A 21,944-nucleotide genomic window follows, 5' to 3' on the forward strand; every position below is an offset into this window, starting at 1 on the left:
GTTAGAGGTGCTGATATTATTAGCAACAAAAGAGGCCCCTAAATCAGATTCTGCTCCTGCATGATGAGTTAAATCTGCTACACTACGCAGAGATGCGCAACAAACGGGAGATTTAATTCAATGCTGCTAATGTGGCTTTAGTAGCTCATCCATTTGTTGTCTATTGAGTTTTTAAGCGTCACAGAAACTATTCTGGTTGGTCGAGTTTATGGGACGAGTTTCTCAGATCTCCGTGCGGCCGCACGTATTAACTCTAAGTAGACAACGCATTTGATATGGTTTGATGCATCGTGTAACCGGAAAAATAATAATAAAGTAATATAAAATCTGCATGATGCGTGACTCCGAGGAGAGCATTAAAGCTCCTCACTGGGCTGAACCTGCATGATCAGGTTAGCGCTGCTCGTTATCCACTGTCGAGAAAAGTCGAGCTCAGCCCACTTCCCCATGCTGGAGATTTTAGTTTAATAATAACAATAAATAAAGTTCTCTTTAAAGCTGATTACACAGGTGACATCAAGACCCAACAGTAGAGTCAGACGGTAAAAAAATTAATCTGGTTGTGTGTTGTTATAGTGTCCTGCAAACTTTGCTTTAATTCTACTTTTTTCTATTTAATCATAAAAAATCATAGTCAGACAGAAAGAGAGTCATGTAACAGGAAAAGAGGAACCGAAAGGAGAGCAGAGGTGACCAAGACATTAGGTCATTAGAAAAGACATCATGTCTCCAAGATGGTGATGGATATTAGATCATCTGTCCAAGCAGTCAGTACGGAGGAAACAGGTGCAGAATTCAGACAGGGAACTGAAAGTGCAGCTCAGGAGAAATAAAGTTCATCTGTAGTCTGAGGCTAACCAAAGAACAGTTGACGTCAAGTAAAAACGTCCATGAGGAAAGAAAGTGTGTGGCTGCTGATAAGAATAAAAAGACACCACACAGAAGGTTCGAGGTTCTTTGTTCCGCAGCGTTCGAGTCGAGCACACATGGAGATGCAGAATCAACGGAGGGCTGCGTGATGATACCCCGGGACGACTGCTCGCTGCCCAAGGAAGGAACAAGATCCGTTTACCCACAACCCGGGATTCTGATTCGACTGTGGCCCTGCACTCAACCCAAAGGATTACAACGATGCTGCAGTGGACATGGGGAATAGACAAAGATCTTTTGTGGATTAAGAACTGAGTTTGTTGAGGATTCTCACCAGTTCAACTTTGTCTTGGCAAAATCCTTTCAGAATAAATCCAAAGACAGGACTCCATTCATGGACGTTAGTTTTCTGCTGCCAAGATCGTCTCTGCATCTGGGTTCGAGTAATACTGCCTCCCCCAAAGCCTCTATTTAGATTAAGACACAGTGTAGGGATTATAAGTAGGAGTAATTTCTGATGATTTTTAACAGTTTTAATTTCTTAATTTTTGCAATTGAGATGCTGTCTGTCTTTTCCCTTGCTTAAGCTTGCTAATAAAATTACTAAGGTCTAATTTGATGTTGTGGACAGTTAAATTAATTGAGTCATCTAGAGTTAATTTCTCTGATCATTGTAAAATCAATGCTTATGGTCCTAGTAATTTAGGGTGGCTTCGTAAGTTCTTTAGTTCAGATAAATAATGTCCCTGGGACTTATTCCTAGTCGCTAAAATTATCTAAGCCGGTTACCAAGTGCACGTTAATTACAGGGAAGGAGCTACCGTTAACAGATGTGGTTCATGAGTTCGGACATCAGGCGGGGCTACTTCGATGTCTGAGTCATGAACTGAAGCGGGGCATAACGTCTGGATGAAGGTAGTCAGAGCTTAGACGAATCCTTCTCGCTCCCAGCTTAAATAAAAGTTCTCTAAATTCTAAATTGCGGTAATACCCGCAATTTAGAATTGCGGGTATTACCGCAATTCGGACTCTTTCTTTAGAGTCCGAAAAGACTCTAAAGAATTAGAGTCTTTTCGGACCCGTGAGATGGAGAGCTGGTCAGTAGTCAGTCTGCTAGAGTTGGGAGGAGTTAAAGGCGTGGCTGAATACTGAGAATTAACACCACAAACGCTCCGGTCAACAGGGACCACAGACAAACTTTACAGGGAAGACAGACACAGAGCCACACGCTGGGTAGCGTGTTGAGATGTGAACGCCGCATATAATTGTTCGTTCACAAAGATAAATCATTCTCACCGCTCCACAACGCGCCTCTGAATTCGCTATAAGTTATTCCTGCGGTTCACATTGAGCTGCGCAACCAGAGCTACGCGGCGGGTTTTAAACTCTTACCTAGAGTTCTCCAAAGGATCATAATGCTTCACAGTAGGTTGATGTAAATATCCATACAGGTCAGCCTGTGTCCAGTTTGAGTGAAAGGAGGCGCCCGCGATCCCGCTGAGGTAAAGAAGCGGCAGCGCGCGAGGCAAAACGCAGAGGCGCCAGCTGTGATTGGTCCGCGCTGTCGGGTTTAAATGCATAAACTATAAACCTATCTATTATAAATGCTAAGAGCAACAGAGACGCTTGCAGCCCGGCTTTAAAAAACAAACAAAAAAGAACCCGATTTTTTTATTTATTTTATTTTCCTAGAAACGTAAACAAGCAACACTTAGCCTGGCGGTGGGGCTAGTAAAGCATGGCGGGCCGCCAGGCTTATAATACACTGGGGGAAACCCTGTAATATGTAGGACCCACAAGACACAAATCGTTTTGCTCCACTTTTAGCTTGACAAATGTTAGTGTAGCTTATAAAGGAGCAATTGTGACTCACATCACAATTGCTCTGCAGTGTTTCTGCAGTTTCTGCACCAGAAACTGCAGAAACATCAGCAGTTTCTGGTGGCTGCATTCACTGACTTGTTTCTATGTTAAAGAAAATCTTTTTAAAAAGGTGTCTGTGTGAAGATATAAATACAGGCACTTGTTTTACATCATTTATTTTGGATCATTTGAGGTAAAACTTTAAGCGTAAGATTTTTCTACAGTACAAGGAATACAATTTCTGTACTAATACATAAGAATTTGAAGAGGTGTAACTTTAATCTTTCATTTTTTATTTATTATTTTTTGAGCTCAGCTTATCATCTGAAACTTTTGTAACTGATTTGTGCCTTGACCTACTATTTTCTATAAATTATCAAACCAAAATAAAAAAAAACACATTACCATAATTCCTTTTAACTCAAAATTTTACACGCAGCTAACTATGGGTAATAGGGGTGCGCCAATTTATCGATTGGTGGATTTCCTTACTTTTGGGAGATGAGTGATCAGCCGATACTTACATGTAGGGCTGTAGACAAATATTTTAGCAATCAAGTATTCTATCGATTATTCTTACGATTAATCAAATAATTTGATTAAAAGAAATTTTATAAAATAAAACATTGACAAATCTAACATGACAGCAGTATTGCTATCGGATATAAACATCAGTCCAACTTTTCATATTTGAGCTTCCCTACCAATTACTTTTTTGTAGTTTAGAAAATTAACCTGTAACAATAATGACTCACTTTCTAAGTGAGATTACTTGCTGGGTTTTTATTATTGCTGTATTTAGCGACATTTCAGATAGTAAAATTTGGTATTGGCCGAAATCAGAATCGTCAGGTCAGGCTTTTTAAAGATTGGTAATCTGTGATCAGCCAGAAAAATGCAATCGGTGAACTTGTTGTGGGTAATGTACTTTGCCAAAGTCCACTTGGGCTTAGCCAAGTGTAGAAATAGGACCCCAAATGGGTGCAAAACAGATGTGAAGAATTGGAAAACACTATGCACTCCAAACTGTCAGCATGACAGCAAGGGTGGAACAAGGTGGATGTGAGAGTATTGGGACTTGAGCAAAGCATGGTTTTCTCTCAGGCCCTGTTGATTTTGAATTTCTTTTACAGAAAGTCAATACAGGGAAAACTTAATACATCAGTTTGAAATTAATTTCTTAAACTTTTTTGTAAGAGTGGAAAAGAAAGGTATTAGGTTCTTATTTTCTTTAGAGATATCATCATGATTTGTAAACAAATGTTTTCTTTCCAACGTAGAGGGGAATAAAATTGACATCAGAGTGTTATTTATGAATTTCTTGTTACATTTTTGTCTATAAAGTAACAATCATTTATAATGGTTCTTTTTGAGTAACCGTTGAATTTAATTAGCTGAATGATAGCAGGAGGAATGACCTTTAATACTGTTAAATCGAATGTAAGTACATTTTAATCATCTTATGATAAAACGTTTCCATTGGAAATATGGCAACGTCCACAGAGCAAACTGTCTGTTCCAAATAAAAAAAAAAAAAATAATAAAAATCAAATGTAAAGTATTGAAATAATTTTATTTCACTGTGCACTTAACATGTGTGAATACATCTACTGTTGCTCTGTATTCAACAAGTCAAATGTCTCCAGCAATGACTTTGGAAAACATAGCTATACTTTACACTTAAAATTGTTTTGTTTTTGTTGTAGTTGTACTTTTTAGCAGCACAAAAACTTGAACAGTGACCAGCCTGGAGGACTGTGTATCTAACCAGGGGCCTCATGCATAAAGCATGCGTGCACACAAAAATTGTGCGGCGCCATATTTTACGCACAAGTCGGCACGTATAAAAATTAACTTTGCGTCAAAGTAAATATATGCATACTTTGTCGCTGGCGTGAAAATGAGCGGCAGCCAGGCAAACGTTTTCTGTGGACAATATCAAACTACGAATCGTCAAAACTCACCTAAATCCACTGAAATCTGACTATATTTGATGTTATTTAGACCAAGAAGCATAAAACCTGATGTTTTTTCATGATTTTAATATTTTATTGTTTAAACGTTAATGATTAAACCGAACCGCATTTTTCCTCAGACAATAAGCTAACATGCAAACAAAAGAAAATAAAAATAAAAGGAAGTGAAAACCTAGCTCGAATGTAAATAGTAATTTTCCTCAGTTTTTGTCTCAAAGATGTAACGCATTGGTCTGTGCGCTGAAGCGCATGAAACGCATCTATGGGGTAATTTCATTCTCACTGAAAAAGAAAACAGGGTTGGCTCAACAGATTAACTCCAGACAGGTTTGATTATTTTTAAGGTGATGAAAGTGTGTATAATCACACGTATTCAAGTAGCTGCGCAAAGTGTGCCGCGTAAATATGGAGCGCTTTGGCTCTTATGGAGAACATCGCCAATGGAAGGATTCAGAGGGAGCGATTGATCATATTGATCTGCTGTGAAATGTTGATGGTGGTTTATTAGCGTCTAGATTGCCCAGACTGATCATCCTGGATATTTGAGCAAAACTTAAAGAGCCGTGCGGTACCGATACCAGTCAGCTGCAGTCATCATGCAGTGTGTGATATTCTCGGTTGGAAAGGAATCAGAGAGAGGAGCTGCGAATACGGGTTTACTTGGTTTAATGGCGGAACACAGAACAGAACAACCACACCAGTGTCTGACGTCAGCTCTCGACAACCTAATAGTTGGCCTATCAGAAACTATCCCTAGAAACAGTTATGTCTGTATTTCTGACCACTAGGGGGCAACAAACTAATCTATTACATTCCTCCCCTTTTAGATGTTACTGCAACTAATAAGTAGGAAAAAATGCATTCTAACTGCAAATAAAATATCCTACTGCCTTCACTAAGTATGTAACAATGGAGGCATCTCTTAATGATGTATCCCTCAAAATCAACTGGCAGTAACAAACAATCATCTTTTATATATTTTCAAAGATTTAGTCTCTTTGGAGGAACTCTGTGCCTCTCAGGGTATCTGCGCTGCGCTGATGGTCTTTGGGTTGTTTCAGGAGTTGGTACTGATGGTTCTTCAGTTGTCTGCCCAGGTGATTCAGCAGGCGATGGTCGTGATGTTTGGTTTTCCATTGGACTTGGTGTTACCTCTGGAACAACACAGCTTCTGATTTCTTCGGGTCTCTCCTCGAGAACCGGTGAAGACATAACTGGGGATTCCTCCATTGCTTGTTTCCATGGTAACATGTGGTCAACATGTATGGTGCGTGTTCTCTTGTATCTGATAAGTGATGTCTCCTAGCTTCTTCAGAACTGTTCCACAGGTCCACTTCACAAGTCCTCCTCGGAAATTTCTGATACGAACAGTTTCTCCTTCCGAAAACACACGTACCGGTGGGGCTCTCCGATCATAATGTCTTTTTTGCTCAGACTGTTTCTGTTTAATGTGTTGGGCAAGTTCAGGTTTAAGAAGACTGAAACGGGTTCGGATCTGACGTTTCAGGAATAACTCTGCTGGTGTGCGACCTGTCACGGTGTGAGGTGTACTACGATACATGATAAGGAAGTTGGCCAATCGATGACTGAGTGGCAACGTGGACCTCCCATCTGCTTCCAGTACATTTTTCATCAAGGCTCGTTTTAGAATTTGTACTGACCTCTCTGCTGCTCCATTTGATGCAGGATGATATGCAGGAACAGTTGTGTGACGGATCCCATTTAACTCCAAAAACTGGCTGAATTCTTTTGACACCAGCTGAGGTCCATTGTCTGATACAAGTTCTTCTGGAAGTCCATATGAAGAGAATAACCTTCTCAAGATCTCAATGGTGTTGTAAGACGTGATGGATGTCATCGGGAAGACTTCCAACCATTTTGAATGACTGTCAATAACCACTAAGAAGTAGTGTTTGTCTTTTTCAGCAAAGTCAATGTGAATTCGTTGCCATGTTCTTTCAGGCCACTTCCATGGGTGAAGTGGTGCGACCACTGGCAACTTCTGTACAGCTTGACAGATTTGACAGCTTTGGACCAGTTCTTGTATGTCACCATCACAACCTGGCCACCACAGGTAACTGCGAGCGAGAGCTTTCATACGGCAGATGCCTGGATGTTCATGATGCAGGTCCTTCAGCACTCTCTGTCGGTAACCTGGTGGGATGACAACACGTTGTCCCCAAAGAACACATCCTTGTTCCGCTGACAGTTCGTGTCTGCGAATGAAAAAAGGCTTAAGCGTTTCATCCTGTACAAAATTTGGCCACCCATTCATGGTGTAGCTCCACACTTTGCTGAGAATTGGATCTTTCCTGGTAGCTTTCTCAATGTCTTTAGCTACTACTGGTAGTTCTTCCACATGAGAGAAATAGAATATGCTTCCTTCCTCTGCAGTGTTGTCTGGTGAGTTTTGCGGTAATCGTGACAACGCATCCGCATTTGCATGTTCAGCTGACCTTCTATATTCAATGTCATAGTTATATGCCATGAGAATAAGAGCCCAGCGTTGCATCCTCAAAGCAGCAAGTGTTGGGACAGCTGACTTTGGTCCCAGTATGGCCAACAATGGCTTGTGATCTGTTATGAGTGTGAATTTCCGCCCGTACAGATATTTGTGGAATTTCTTGACTCCAAAAATGATGGCAAGAGCCTCTTTCTCTATTTGGGCATATTTCCGCTCAGCATCAGTTAATGTTCTTGAAGCAAATGCCACAGGCCTTTCCTCTCCATTTTCCAAGATATGAGAAATGACTGCACCTACCCCATAAGGTGATGCGTCACAGGCTAACTTTAATGGCAGGCATGTGCTATAATGCACTAACACCTTGTTCTGTAGCATAAGCCTTTTTGCATCTTTGAATGCTTGTGCACATTCTGTTGTCCAAATCCATTTTTCATCTTTCCTTAACAGGTTGTGGAGAGGCTGTAGGATGGTGGATGGATGTTTTAGAAATCGACTGTAGTAATTTAGAAGACCCAAAAAGGACTTTAGTTCCGTGACATTTGTTGGTTCTGGTGCTTTTGTTATGGCTGCAACCTTTTCCTCCACAGGGTGCAGTCCATCTTTGTCAATCCTATGTCCCAGGTACTCCACACTACTCTGAAGGAAGCAACACTTTGCAAGTTTCACTCTAACACCATGCTTCTCCAGGCGAGTGAGAACTTCTTCCAACCTCTGCAAATGTTCCTCCTCAGATGATGCAGTGATGAGAATATCATCCAGAAAACAGGTCACATGGTCCATCCCTTGAAAAATCTGATCCATCACAGACTGAAAAAGAGCAGGAGCACTGGAAACACCATAGCTAAGGCGATTGTACTTATACAGTCCCTTGTGTGTGTTGATAACCAGATACTTCTCTGACTCTTCATCTAACTCTAACTGCTGGTAGGCATGAGAAAGATCAAGCTTACTGAATAATGTTCCTCCAGCCAAAGTAGCAAACAGGTCTTCAGCATTTGGAAGTGGATAACGTTCCTCTTCAATGCACTGATTTATGCTGACCTTGTAGTCACCACAGATCCTAATTGTTTTGTCAGCTTTCGGTACTGTAACAATAGGAGAAGCCCACTCACTTTTCTCCACTCTTGAAATCACCTTCACCTTTTCCAATCTGTCCAACTCTTTTTCTACAGCTTCCTTTAGTGCATAAGGAACTGGGCGAGCTTTACAGAAAACTGGTGAGGTGTTTGATTTAATGCGGATTCTGGCCTTAAATCCCTTGATGCAGCCTTGATCATCTGAAAACACTGCCTGATGGCGTTGGATCACTTCCTGTACTCTGGGTTTTGCATCTGTTTTTACTAGAACCTTGTGTACTGTGAAGATCTGTTTCCAGTTCAGCTGTAGTTTCTTTAACCAGTTTCGTCCAATCAGGGATGGTCTGTTTCCCTGAACAACGATCAGTGGTAAGGTAGTCTTTTGTGCTTCATATTGTACTGGTACAACAATATATCCACGAACCCCGATGTTTTGGCCTGAGTAGGACTTGAGCTTTAACCCAACTGCTGGTCTTATAGGAAACTGGTTGAGATGTGAATAGTAGTACTTGTCACTTATCACTGACACTGCTGATCCTGTATCCAGCAACAAGGTGGTGTTTTTGTCTCCAAGTGAAACATCAACTGTGTAACCTTTCTCACTAGAAGCGATGGAGTACACTGAATAAACTCCAAAAAGTTCGGCTTCATCATTCCTTTTTGATGCAACGTTGTCAGTTTCCACATACTGAGTTTGAGTTTTTTGTCTGCTTTTTTTATTCCTGCAAGCACGAGCAATGTGTCCTATTTTTGCACAAACATGACACTGTTCACTTTTAAATCTGCAGTCGCGTGCCAGATGTTTTCCTCCACATCGATAGCATGGTTGCTTTTTTGCTGAGTCTTTTTTATATTCCGTCCAGCTCTTTATTCTAGTTTTTTCCTCTTTTGTGTTTTGTCCCTTCCATCCTCTGTCAGAACATTTTGGAGCATTCATCAAGGCATTTACTTGGTGAGGGTCATGGTGTCCAGAGAACTCCATGGTATTTTTGGAAGCAAGTTCCATGTTCACGGCGATCTCACACGCACGAGAAAAAGTTAGATCTTTTTCTGACAGTAGCTTGCGCTGCACAGCATCCGAACGCAGCCCACTAACAAAACGATCTCTCAGCGCCTCATCCAAATATTGTCCAAAATTACATGTAGCTGACAACTACGGTGGCCGACAGGTGCAAATGCGCAGCAAAAGAGAAAACATGCAAACAAAAGAAAAGACACACCCCCGAATTAAATGCAGCAAACAAAAAAGAAAACACCCCCGAATTAAATGCAGCAAACAAAAAAGAAAACACCCCCGAATTAGAAAACACCCCCGAATTAAATGCAGCAAACAAAAAAGAAAACACCCCCGAATTAGAAAACACCCCCGAATTAAATGCAGCAAACAAAAAAGAAAACACCCCCGAATTAGAAAACACCCCCGAATTAAATGCAGCAAACAAAAAAGAAAACACCCCCGAATTAGAAAACACCCCCGAATTAAATGCAGCAAACAAAAAAGAAAACACCCCCGAATTAGAAAACACCCCCGAATTAAATGCAGCAAACAAAAAAGAAAACACCCCCGAATTAGAAAACACCCCCGAATTAAATGCAGCAAACAAAAAAGAAGACACCCCCGAATTAGAAAACACCCCCGAATTAAATGCAGCAAACAAAAAGTGTTGAAAACGGAAGTGCTCCAGACCACTATGGGGAGTCTAACAAAAAATAGCTGTGTCCGAATTCAGGCTCTGCATCCTTTCAAGGGCCCTGAGAAACTGATCCTTCGAAGCATAGACATAATAAAAGAGTACACCCTCCCCCCCACGATTGGCTGCTCCGGCGCAAATACACTTTGCTTTGCTCAACCAAAACAGCAGAAGATGCCTTCAGCACTGCGGAATATTGTTGATCGGATCGACGGACTACTGACGTGAGGGCTCGACAGACTTTTCGCAAGTAAGATGGACATATTACTGTGTATTTTTGTGATTAGAATATTACTATACTGTATTTATGTCCACTGGCGAAATACCAGCTAATGCTAGCTATAGTGCTTGGTGTTCAGCCCCCGCTCTGACAGCTAACCGAGATTCCGTAAATCTTAAAATGTTTCAGTCATTCTCCAACATTTAGATTATCTGATACAAGAGCCTACTATAGAAATGAAACAATATTATAAAAATCATAACATTCACCAGCAAAGTTTACACAGATGACAATGGCTATTATTTAATTATTTAACTCAGTCAACGTAGGATAACTCGAAAATGTCCCGTTTTTGTTTTGAAGGTTTCCTACGACGTGAGGAAGAAGGGAGAGACAGATTCACTGCACAGCACGGATGAATCTCGTATCGGATTTTGTACCCAATCTCAGCTGCTGAATCACTCTTAAACCAGAACTCGTAGGCTGGAAAACATGATATATATATATATATATATATATATATATATATATATATATATATGTGTGTGTGTGTGTGTGTGTGTGTGTGTGTGTGTGTGTGTGTGTGTGTGTGTGCGTGCATAATCATGCATAGCCTAATGTATATTATTCAGTATTAATGATTATTTATTTATGTTTGTATACTTATATAAGTATGTATTGATAAGACGAGAGCGGTCCATTAGGCGTCTGTCCTTTTATTATGTCTATGTGAGAAACGGCCCGATCTACAGAAGACGGGTCCTTCGAAGGCCACGAATATGGACGACCAGAAGAGAGAAGCTGTAGCCTCCGGCTAGCTGCCTAGCCTCCATCTCGGCGTTATGTTGCTTAGCAACCGTGACAACGTGAAGCACAGAGCAGCGAAGGAAAAAAAACGGACTCAGTTGTTTTTTACTCTTTATTTCTGTATTATTCTTCACCTTTTGTAATAAAGGTTGTTCCATAGTAAAAAGAAAATCTGTCTGATTCTAAAATGTTTAATGTATACAAGGGATATTATTCATTTTCAAATACTCTCCAGATCTCAGGTATTAAGACATTACAGTTAAATAAACTATGTTTGAAGGCTTAACTTTAATCAGTCAAACCCATTTGCTCAGGAATAAATTAAATACTTTATTAATATCTACATGGAGCGCCCGGCCAGCTGACAGCTTGCGAGTGAAGCTGGCTGTTAATGCAGCGGGAGAAGACATCTCCGAAAACGTCGGAGCAATATTGGAAGTAGGTGATTTATTAATGAACCGAGCAGATATTTCAGATCTACACATCTACATTCTCGCCTAAAAACATTGTAAAAAATAATTTTGTGTAATTTTAAGTGTAATACAGCAAAAATTATTTTGTCGCCATTGCTGCTTTTCTGAACACCCGCTTTAAAGGATGCAGAGCCTGAATTCGGACACAGCTATTTTTTGTTAGACTCCCCATAGTGGTCTGGAGCACTTCCGTTTTCAACACTTTTTGTTTGCTGCATTTCATTCGGGGGTGTTTTCTTTTTTGTTTGCTGCATTTCATTCGGGGGTGTCTTCTTTTTTGTTTGCTGCATTTAATTCGGGGGTGTTTTCTAATTCGGGGGTGTTTTCTTTTTTGTTTGCTGCATTTAATTCGGGGGTGTTTTCTAATTCGGGGGTGTTTTCTTTTTTGTTTGCTGCATTTGATTCGGGGGTGTTTTCTAATTCGGGGGTGTTTTCTTTTTTGTTTGCTGCATTTAATTCGGGGGTGTTTTCTAATTCGGGGGTGTTTTCTTTTTTGTTTGCTGCATTTGATTCAGGGGTGTTTTCTAATTCGGGGGTGTTTTCTTTTTTGTTTGCTGCATTTAATTCGGGGGTGTTTTCTAATTCGGGGGTGTTTTCTTTTTTGTTTGCTGCATTTGATTCGGGGGTGTGTCTTTTCTTTTGTTTGCATGTTTTCTCTTTTGCTGCGCATTTGCACCTGTCGGCCACCGTAGACAACTGCCTCAGGGCAACAACGTAGTCTGAAACTGACTCCCCCTCCTTCTGGTTACGTTTTTGGAATCGAAAACGCTCAGCTATCACCACTGGTGTCGGCTTATAGTGTGCTTGTAACACTTCAGTCAGCGCTGCATACGCCATTGTGCTCGGTACTTTCGGAGACACAAGATTCTTTAGCAGCCTGTACGTATCTGCTCCGATCACCGAGAGAAACGTGCAAACTGTCTTCCCATCCGGAACATCATTAGCCAACATCCATTGCTCCAAACGCTCCAAATATGACTCAAAATCTTCTTTTGACTCATCATATGCATCCACACGACCCACGTGCATAGCCATATTAGCTTCTCGATGCTAAATCCCGTAGCGATGAAAAAAAAAAATATATATATATATATACGGTTGTTTCTCTTACAACCCCTGGCAAAAAGTATGGAATCACCAGTCTTGGATGAGCACTCATTCAGACATTTCATGCTGTAAAACAAACTCAGATCAAAAACATGATACAATATTAAGGTCGTTCCAAAGTGCAACTTGTTGGCCTTCAGGAACACTCAAAGAAATGAAGAGAAAATATTGTGGAAGTCAGTGAATGATACTTTTATTGACCAAGCACAGGGAAATAAATATGGAATCACTCAATTCTGAGGAAAAAAGTGTGGAATCACTCAAATTGGAGGTAGAAAAAAAAGGACACACCCAGTCTATTTCCTTTCCCTAAATGGACACCTGCCCCAGATTAGATGTGCCCGTTAGTGTGCAGTTCAAAACACCTGCAGTCATGACACCTTGGAGGGCTGCTGGACGAAGTGGAGTGGTTAGAACCATGGCTCCAACAAGAGAAATGTCCCTTGAAACAAAAGAGAGGATTGTGAAACTTCTTGAAGAAGGTAACCCTTCACGCATGGTTGCTAAAGATGTGGGCTGTTCACAGTCAGCTGTATCCAAGATATGGACCAAATACAAACAGCATGGAATGGTTGTTAAAGCCAAGCGTACTGGTAGACCAAGAAAGACATCAAAGCGTCAAGACAAACAACTTAAGGCCATTTGTCTTGAAAACCGAAAAAGTACAACTAAACAGATGAAGCATAAATGGGAGGAAGTTGGAGTCAATGTATGTGACCGAACCGTAAGAAATCGCCTAAAGGAGATGGGATTTCAATACAGGAAAGCTAAACAAAAACCAGCATTGACACCTAAACATAAAAGAACGAGACTCCAATGGGCTAAGGAGAGGCAATCATGGACTGTGGATGACTGGATGAAAGTTGTCTTCAGTGATGAGTCAAGAATCTGCATTGGACAAGGTGATGATGCTGGAACTTTTGTTTGGTGCCGTTCCAGTGAGATTTATGAAGAGGCCTGCCTGAAGAAAACAACCAAATTTCCACAGTCCTTGATGATATGGGGCTGCATGTCAGGCAAAGGCACTGGGGAGATGACTGTGGTTAATTCTTCTATCAATGCACAAGTTTACATTGACATTTTGGACAGTTTTCTCATCCCTTCAATTGAACAGATGTTTGGTGATGATGAAATAATTTTCCAAGATGACAATGCATCGTGCCATCGGGCAAAAACAGTGAAGGCATTCCTTGAAGAAAGACACATTCAGTCGATGTCATGGCCTGCAAATAGTCCAGATCTCAACCCAATTGAAAACCTGTGGTGGAGATTGAAAAAAATGGTCCACAAGAAGGGTCCAACCAGCAAAGCTGATCTGGCAACTGCTATCAAAGAGAGTTGGCACCAAATTGATGCAGAATACTGTTTGTCACTCATCAAGTCCATGCCTCAAAGACTGAAAGCTGTTATAAAAGCCAAAGGTGGTGCAACTAAATACTAGTGATGTATTTTGAATGGTCTTTTGTTTATGCGTTTTTCATGATTCCATACTTTTTTCCTCAGAATTGAGTGATTCCATATTTATTTCCCTGTGTTTGGTCAATAAAAGTATCATTCACTGACTTCCACAATGTTTTCTCTTCATTTCTTTGAGTGTTCCTGAAGGCCAACAAGTTGCACTTTGGAACGACCTTAATATTGTATCATGTTTTTGATCTGAGTTTGTTTTACAGCATGAAATGTCTGAATGAGTGCTTATCCAAGACTGGTGATTCCATACTTTTTGCCAGGGGTTGTACTTCCGTACAGAGTCCTTCGACAGGCTCATGTGTTTTTTTTACGCTGTGGAAATCTTTTAAAATCCTCGTCGCCAGTTGTGATATTCTCGGTTGGAAAGGAATCAGAGAGAGGAGCTGCGAATACGGGTTTACTTGGTTTAATGGCGGAACACAGAACAGAACAACCACACCAGTGTCTGACGTCAGCTCTCGACAACCTAATAGTTGGCCTATCAGAAACTATCCCTAGAAACAGTTATGTCTGTATTTCTGACCACTAGGGGGCAACAAACTAATCTATTACACAGTGGAGCCGCCAGCTTTGTGAATGCACCTTTATGGACCTAAGGCATCTTTATTCTGTAAATGTACAACTTATTCACATGATTCTACTAATAAACGTCCACATTCCCACTCAAATGACTCTCTGACACGCTTTCTGCCCAGCTGAAAGTGCTACTGTTCTAACAGGCACGATCTCTTTATTTATTTGGATTTTTTTTTCTGGACCGGTCAAGAATTAGAAATTTTGTTGCGGCCCTGGGGAAGAAAGGGAGGGATGAACAGTCAGATAAGGCTTCTGCATGTTGGTGTTCCAACTAAATACTGAATATGCGCTATTGGGTTGTCTTGGCCCTTTCATCGCAGCCTGTGGAGTTTTTCCTTCCCTGACTTGGAACGAGAATACGACCTGTTGAATGTGACAGGTAGCCAATCAGAAACGGGGTCACGTAAGCACAGGGGGGAATCCCAAACAGCTGACTGAGAGTCCGGTGTTCTATCAGATAGCCATACGCTGTCAGGATGGCCTACATGCAGTTAGTAGGCATGCCCGCGCATGCGCATTAAGAAGTCTGACCGTCAGTGGAGTTGTCAGTTCAGCATTCGCAACAAGTTATGACGAAAATAAGTCATTAAATTGTCTATAATATCACATAATATGATAACTAGATAGATATACATGCGTTGTCGTGGTTTCAAAGTGTATTTAAAGCAGGTCTGGCTGCCGCTGCAGTCAACTACAACACACGCCCGTGTAAAACTCATTAATTTACTTAACCGCTAAATCAGGATGTCATACAGCTGTTCATAGCAAAGTGTATGATGATCTACGTCATGATTCTATGTTGCTGATTAAATAAAATCGTATGGTAATGACAGCTTATACATGTCAGAGCTAAGCGTAGGACTATCTGACAATGTAGACTGATCTGACAGAACACCGGTGGATATCGGAGATGATATGTGGAAATGTTTATTATATGTAAAGGTCATTATTATATATGTTTATGTTTATTCAGTTAGAAATGTTAACTATGAAAAAACATAGTCGCCTCCAAATCATAGTGCAGCAAATAGAGCGGCTGCTCCCGCTGTCTTTTATCCACCGCCTTTTCTTTTTGTTACGTCTTTTATCTCTTAAAATGACTCCACAAACCGTCACTATTGCTTCTACATCGTCATCCGTGTTTGGTTATTCTAAATTCTTTACTGGCTTTACTGGATTTTCTTCTGGAATCGGGATGTTCGTGACTGGAATCGGTTCGTGTGGCTGAACACGAACCGATCGAACCTGTTGTACTTTTTGTCATGATGTAGCGGTGTATGGTGGTGAGATTGAACGCAGAGGACCCAGGTTGAAAGATGAAGGATGAATTTAATGGAAGCAGCTCAACAGTCCAAGAAAACAGGCAGCACAGTGAGCAGAGATAAAGCTAACACTGGTAGCGACTGATCAGGGAAGACTGCACACGAGAGCTGATGCCGACACAGGACTTAGCAGTTCAACTGTGCCAGCAGACTAACTATCACAGACAAGACTTGACAACGTATGAGGAGGATAGACAGAGACAACAGGTGGACTTAAATACACACAGGGTAATCAAGGGGACGAGACACACCTGGGAGACAATCAACGGGGAAGAGCAGAGACAGAGACTCACAGGGAACAGGATAACGATAAACACAGAAAATCTCAACATAACTACACAGAAAAACACAGATCACAACACTTTTATCAGCTCTGTGGTCACAGAAGTTTGGAGAATCGGCCAACAATCCTTAAATCTTGCCGCCTAAACCGGACTTAAGACTAACAAGCTCTACTCATCTCCTCTCGACCACCGCCCAAACGCTCTGACTCTGGTCGCTATGGTAACGTTTACATATCCCTTCAAAATAAGATACAGAAGCGCCACAAAAACGAACATTTTACTTTCGTGAAATTTTTAACTCACGATAATGACTAACGGGAGCCCTGAGCTTGTTTCTCTGCAACGAGATGGTCCCATCTGGGAGTGATGGGAGACAATGACACTGGAGCTGTGTTGCTTGAACACAGCCTTGGTTTCTACCTGATGAAGCAGCTGCTCATTAGCAGCCGGTCGCCGCATGTTACGCAGAGCGAGCTTGTAATCCATCCTCCTGTCTCTTCTCTGGGCCTTTTCCCCTTTGCAAAGAAACTTTCCAAAGACATCTGATCCGTTTCTTACTCATTTTGCTGCTTGTGGGCTCAATGTTGGCGCACAAGTAACCTTCCAATGATTCACTTCCTACTAAAGAGCCCCCTGATGGTTGAAGAAAAACCCACATATAAACGGCTTATAATCCGGAAAATACGGTAAATGAAAAAAAATCTGAATGCTCTCTGGTATTGTTCAGGGGGCCGGACCAAATGTGGAGGCGGGCCGGATCCGGCCCGCGGGCCGTAGTTTGGGGACCCCTGCTTTAGCCTGTTGTAGCCGCCGGAGAGAAACTTGATGTGTGAATCAAACATAAACTGGAGATGCGCTTTTATTTTGAAAAGAAAGAGCCATAACTTGTGCTGTCACGCACATTAAAATCGAGTGCAGGCTGGCTTTACTGCCATTTCCAAAGAGACGGCTAGCTTTATCCCACTGATAGATGGGGTTTCCGATGCTGGCTGTCGGCTTCTAAACACTTCTGATAATGTTGACATTACTGTAGGATAGCTAACGATGCCATTTAAAATATTAGTTGCCTCTGTGAGTTGCTGCTGCTCAGCTATTTTTCTGTCCGTGAAAACCCGCCTACTCCTGCCTGGGGTCCAATCAGAAACTGAAATTTTAAGTTAACTTCCGTTGCAATTAAACTCTGTCAGAGAGTTTGATAGTATGTGTAAGAGAGTTTGACTGTGAATGTAAGAGAGTTTGATAGCGAATGTAAGAGAGTTTGACAGTGAATGTAAGAGAGTTTGATAGTGAATGTAAGAGAGTTTGACAGTGAATGTAAGAGAGTTTGACAGTGAATGTAAGAGAGTTTGATAGTGAATGTAAGAGAGTTTGACAGTGAATGTAAGAGAGTTTGACAGTATGTGTTAGAGAGTTTCTAAGTTTTGGCCCATGGGGCCTCTCATACGGCCACGTGCGTACGCACGGCTTTATACATCCAAACTTTTTTGAGCGCCGCACTTTTCTAAAATTTTCCATACACCAAGTTTTAGTGTGAAAACTGTACTCTTTTATGCATGAGGCTTCAGCTACAGATGAGCACCACAGTATCAGAGATGGACAAGAGGCTGAGTACAGAGATCTGTTGGAGCGCTTTGTGTCATGGTGTGGAATAATCATATTATCTTAAATGTGAACAAAATAAAGGAGATGGTTGTTGATTACAGGAGGAACATGATTAGATCAAACCCTATTTCCATCATGGGAGAAGAAGTGGAGGTGGTTGAGAAATATCAATACCTTAATGTTTATCTGGACAACAGACTGGACTGGAGACACAACAGTGAAGTATCTATAAGAAGGAGCAGAGCAGACTGTACTTCTTGAGGAAGCTAAGATCCTTCAAGGTTTGCAGCAAGATGCTAAAGATCTGTCATAAGTCTGTTGTTGAGAGCCTCAATCTCTGCTGCCATCATCTGTTGGGGCAGCAGCATCAGAACCAGGGACCTAAAAAGACTCAACAACTGGATAAAAAAGGATGGTTCTCTTCTGCTTCTGTTCTGGGGACGACTGTGGAACCTTTGGAGATGATGATACAAATAACAATTTTATAGAAAATCAAGAAAATTAAGGACAACCCTGACCATCCTTTTTACGAGTCTTGAGAAAACTGAAAATTTTCAGTCAGAGGCTCACTGAAAGAAATAACTCTGGATTAACATAAAAAAATCATGGAAAGATTTTCCACCTGATTACTTTGCTTTATTTCAGCACTATGTAATTATGTTACTCCAATTTAAAGAAAATGTGTTGGCTCAACTTAATTTATTAAGGTTATTCCAATTTAAAGCAAATGTGTTGGTTCAACTTAAATTATTAAGGTTATTCCAATTTAAAGCAAATGTGTTGGTTCAACTTAATTTATTAAGGTTATTCCAATTTAAAGCAAATGTGTTGGTTCAACTTAATTTATTAAGGTTATTCCAATTTAAAGCAAATGTGTTGGTTCAACTTAATTTTTGTGGTTGATTCAACTTATTTACTTTAGTTGGACCCAATGTAATTTAATAGAGCCAGCCTAACTAATTTTACACTGATAACTTCACACTACTTAATTAAGTTGATCCAACTCATGAAAATTAAGTTAGCTGAACAAACATGCTTCATGCTGAAAGAAAGCTATATAATCGTGTGGAAAATCTTTCCATGATTGAATTATGTTAAATCAAAGACATTTTCTTAAGTGCTATTAAATGAAGTGTTTTAAGACCACACTGAAAGACGAAAGAACACTCAACAATTAGAAAAAGTACAACATGAACTTTATTTTCAAAATTGTTATACATTTTCTTTTTACACAGCACAAAAAACAGCTGAGTTGAAAGTTGAAATAAACAACAAAAGGTCAGTTTTGTTTTTCCAGAAAAAAACTAAGCTATGTTTAGCATAGATCAAATTCTTAACAACATAAAAAGTGTCAGTAAATTCGCTCAACTTTGCGAACTGTAACAATTAAAATTTAGTTTTCGACTGCAGTCTTTGGAAAAAAATTTAAAGACACATTGCTCAAGTTGTTCATCACTTCCACCCCGTCCAGGAGAATCCCAACATCCTCATTGGCATCGCCAGGCTCTGCACTCTCCGGTCGAATAACGAAGATTCCACAGACAGTCTCGGCTATGGCCATTTGTGCACCTTGATGATGGGAACAAGGGTGGGGTTTTGGGAGGGGAGAGATTTCACATCTCATTAAATAAAAAAATAACTTTACACTTGTTTGGCTGACTCACCAACAGCTAAGGTCCATCAAAGACCTGTCTGTGTTAATTGTGAGTCCAGTGGTAAGATTTCCCATTTAGAAAAGGTACCATATTTTCTGCACCATAAGGTGTACCTAAAAGCCTTACATTTTCACAAAAATCGTCTTATAATCCGGTGCACCTTGTGGTAAAATACGGTATATTGTCTCATATGGAAAAACATGAAGAGAAGGGATGAATCCCAAATAGGCCCCATATTCCATGGCCTGTTCTCCTCAATTGAAATGACAGTCTGAGGATCCACCACACAGACTGTCATTCCAAACCAGTCCTACTTATGTGCAAACAAAGCCCTGACTCTGTACACAAACCAAACATCTTATACATGAAGAACCTGTCTTATTTCCTGGATGGAGGAAATGTCATGACTATGTGTGGTAGTTATTTCCAAATAGATCAGTACTAACATCTTAGGTAAAGTTAGTTCATATTTTTGTCTGCGTATGAAACAATGCTGTTAGAAAAAAAGGCTAAATAAAACAGGCCAAAGATCTTTTTGTGGAGTTTAACTCACCTAAAAATCCTCATTTTAAACCCACTTAACAATAACAATAATAATATCAATCTTACTAATGATTATCCTTTTCTGTTGGAGAAATCTAAAAGCATCTCAAAAGTCAAATTAAAATTGAATGTACCCAAGTGAAAAAAAAGAAGAGTTTTAATGATCATCTCTTATTTTAAATTTATTGGTAATTCACAGGAAGTCCAGTTAACTCCAACTATAATCACCTCTTTTGTAGACACAAAGATAAATTAACATACCATGTACTCTTTCTCCAGCTCCTTTGGATCTTCATCCAGGTATGCACCCAGGCCTTTTAGGATGCACCCTCGTCTGACTTCAGCCGTGTTTTCCTAAATATGCAGATCAGAAAACAGTGAGAACAACCGCAAAAATCCAGCAGTATACTATAGGGTCACACACTTGAAAACTTAGCTAAATTCAAAGGAAGTCACAACGAAAGTGATCAGTGGTGTTTTATGAAATTTTAAATCAGGGTCGAAGGAGATCGGCGGCAATAACGAAACCAAAACGCTGTTTCTGCTAGAACAAATATGCTCGATTTATTCCCCACAGAATACAGTACAAAACACTCTATGACTAAACACGTGATGCTCGATTCATTCAAGTTACCAGCGCTTACCTCGTGAAACGTGGCCGGAGAGCCTTCGGCCTAGAGACAAGCGGCAGCATCAACGTAGCTGGGCATTCGAACGCGACCCACAGCAGACTCTGACTAAAACCGCGGGCTTTTTCGTATTTTATCTCTTAAACAAAGGGATGCCTGCGTGCAAAGGGGGAGTGGCCATCTCCATCCTTGCAGGCGAGCCATCCAATCAGAGGTAGCCGCTCTCCGACCATGAGCCAATCATGGGCTGAGAGCGTGAACCAGCAGACCAATCAGAGCCCAACCCAAGTCAACCAGAGCCAAGCACGCCCTGTTCACGTGATCCGTATGAGCACAATAATCTGAGCAGAATAAGTTTTATATCAAATTATAAAGCAAAGAACAAGTTAAAAGATAATAAAAAGAATAATGATTATCAAAGAACATAAAAGATAATAAAAAGATAATAAAAAGATAAAAATACAAAATACCATATCAAGTGGCTTGCAGCCTATTTGAAAGATCTTTAAAATTGTTATTCTCCTTTCATTATGCCATGACTAAAATTAAGTTTAACATTTTATTTAAGCTTCTAACTGAAGCTGTCACCTAAGAAATATTTATGTCTGAAACAAGGGTACAGTATAGGGGGATATACTGTGAAATATCTATTTCCTCTGCCTTCTCCCAGTGCTAGAAACAACCAGTCAGTGGCAGGAGAGTTTTAGTGCGGTCAATCCCAATCTCATGTTGCTGCTCATCCTTCTTCCCCCTTGCTCTGTACTATTCTGTAGCTAGCATAGGGCTGATAGCAGCTCATATCTACTAGACAGAGAGAGACAACACTCCTTACAGTTCCACATCCCCACGCAAATAAAGACAAATAAAACTGACTTGCCAAATACAAGTTTAGCTGAACCCTTAATCGCTCTAACACTAGATTCAGTCATTTTAGATCTGGCAAAACTTACCATTAGCCACTGCAATCTAAAACTTGATGGCCGATGACCCCCTTCACCAGAGCTTATGTAGGTGGATAACAGACAGGTGATGTTCTGAAAGAGATCAGATTTTCAAACATTAAAATATGTAATTCACCCTGAGCAGAGTTGTATCTGAACATTCAAACTTTTAGTACAAGTCTATTGAATGCATCATGAATCAATCAATCAAATTTTATTTGTACAGCACATTTCAGCAGAAAGGCATTTCAAAGGGCTTTACATAATTAAAAACAGAAACACAGAGTCATGCAACATTTAATATACAGTGAAACAGATAAAAAGTAAAGCCAAAAACATTAAAAACATTGAAGACATTAAAACCGCACTAAGCCT

General features: G+C 40.4%; 1 protein-coding gene and 1 long non-coding RNA gene across 3 annotated transcripts in view; one reads left to right on the plus strand and one right to left on the minus strand.

Moving 5' to 3' along the window:
* Positions 1 to 21,944, plus strand: part of LOC106923867 (voltage-gated potassium channel KCNC1-like) — a 106,542-nt gene that overhangs the window by 40,855 nt on the left and 43,743 nt on the right. The gene's annotated exons all lie outside the window — the stretch shown is intronic.
* Positions 18,981 to 20,906, minus strand: LOC148157826 (uncharacterized). The gene is made up of 3 exons (XR_015764052.1): positions 20,644 to 20,906; positions 20,261 to 20,353; positions 18,981 to 19,370 (listed from the first exon to the last, which is right to left on the minus strand). It is a non-coding gene; the product is annotated as an uncharacterized LOC148157826 (long non-coding RNA).

The sequence above is a fragment of the Poecilia mexicana genome, unplaced genomic scaffold (assembly GCF_051168715.1).
Source record: "Poecilia mexicana isolate PSO_F unplaced genomic scaffold, ASM5116871v1 scaffold_8, whole genome shotgun sequence".
Taxonomy (NCBI): Eukaryota; Metazoa; Chordata; class Actinopteri; order Cyprinodontiformes; family Poeciliidae; genus Poecilia; species Poecilia mexicana.